This window comes from Apus apus, chromosome 5 (genome assembly GCF_020740795.1).
Source record: "Apus apus isolate bApuApu2 chromosome 5, bApuApu2.pri.cur, whole genome shotgun sequence".
In the NCBI taxonomy this organism is placed as follows: Eukaryota; Metazoa; Chordata; class Aves; order Apodiformes; family Apodidae; genus Apus; species Apus apus.
Genome location: NC_067286.1, coordinates 31401178 through 31403117, shown reverse-complemented (window position 1 = coordinate 31403117; position 1940 = coordinate 31401178).

Below are 1940 nucleotides of genomic sequence, written 5' to 3'. Positions count from 1 at the left end.
CGCCGCCCCCGCGCCGCCGCTTTTGAGGCGCCCCAGCCCCGCGGCGGCCGGGCCGGGCCCCGCCCCCCGCCCCCCACACCCCGCGCCGCCCGGCCAACGGCAGCGCGCGCGCCCGGAGGTGTGTCCCGCCCCCCGCGGCGCACGCGGCACCGCGCGCGAGGGCCCGGAAGGACGCGCGGGGGGGGCGGGGCGGGGGGGGCAGTGCCCGGCGGAGCGCGGCGGCCAACGCCCCGCCCCGCCCCCGGCCCCGCCCCCGCCCCCGGCCCGCACCGGCCCCGGCCCCGCGCCGGGGATTTTCCACTGGTAACCGCCGCCGCGCCACGACCCCGGGCCGCCTCACCGCGCCGCCGCGCGCCCTGCAAGGCCTTCTCCCGGCCGTCCCCCGGCGCAGGTGCCACAGCGGCTCTGCTCGGCCCAGGGGCTGCAGCACCGCCCGCTGGGAGAGGTCTCGGGGAACACCCCCTCCCTTGGTACCCCGCTTTCGGCCACCGGATGGATCTTGGCGTGACGTGCTGGAATTTGTCACTGTCCCGGGGGAAAAGCACCAGCTCAGCCGAGCTGCCTGGCTGGTCACACTGAGCTCCTGAGAGCCACCTCGCAGCAATGTTACTCCCTGGCTTCGCTGACCAAAAACTGAGGTGATGCTCCTCATCTGATAACCTTGATAAAGCAGTAAAAAAGCCACCTCTTCCAGCACCGGCCACGAATATCTGACCTCGAGGTGATCCTCACGTTCTGAAAGCTCTTACTGTTGCTATTCACAGCACGGCTTAAGAAATTATTTAAAAACCAGCAAATGCCCCCTTCTTTCCCTTTTGTGACGAGGCAACGTGACTCCTGCTGTCAAACGTGCAACCTCACACACAGGTTTGAAAGGCTGGCAGCATTCATTTAAAAACCCTGTAATTCCAGTTTTACTGTTTTTTTCCACTTTCACTCCATCTGTAAACTTTCACACTCTCTCTCTGTAACTTCCAACATTTTTCCTGCATTCCTGCAGTTCACTGTCTGCAGTTATTTTTTGTCTCTCCAGGCCAGCTCACCTTTTATTTTCAGAGATCCAGCTCAGCTCAGCTCTTGTGTCACAGGGAGATCCCAGACACACTGCACAAGCCTTCCACCACTGCCTACCATCCCCCACCCCTCCCGGCCAAGCAAAGACCTTGGTGGTGATTCTTAAATGCCCCTCGGATTCTCAGGTCTGTTACAGACTCCTTTGCTGCCCCTACAAGAAGTTAACAGGTTTATATATATATATATATATGTATCTAGAGCATCCACCCAAGAGCTCAGAATCCGCGAGTTAAGTGCATTGCTCACAAAGAGATGGTATCTGCAATGAAAGCTAACGGGTAGACTCCAGGGCTGTGGGTGAGGAGGAAGAAATAAGAAGGGCAAAGGAGTTAGGAGGGTGGTTTGGAAACTGCAGAGCTGTAGCTTTATGTCTGTGCCAGGGAAGTAATACAAAACAGTAATTGAGAGATATTATAGAGAACACAATACAAACAGCCATGATGTCTGCACACAAAGCCAAGTATCCCATTTATTATATACTTAGACTGCAATGATCCCTAAAACGTTGCTTTAAAAGCTAAAAGAGAAATACTCAAGAAACCACACAATGAGCTTGTTGTGAACGATACAAAGAGATACATGAACGCATTAAGAATGGGTAAAGGCAAATGAGGACAAAATTAATGTCTCCTTCATGGCCAGAGACACGCACACCACCACTGACACCTGTGCCGTTTGAAAACTTACTGAAGGAGCGGAGGAAGAGAGCAGTGCACTACCAACATTCCCAAACGGCCGACACTCCTGACGTGGGCAAGGGCTGCAGCGGGAGGCCTGGCGCGGTGTAACCAAGCGAGACCGCACCGCGGCAGCGCCCTCGGGACAGGGCGGGCCTGCCCTCCCTGCGGACAGGACCGGGCGGGGGA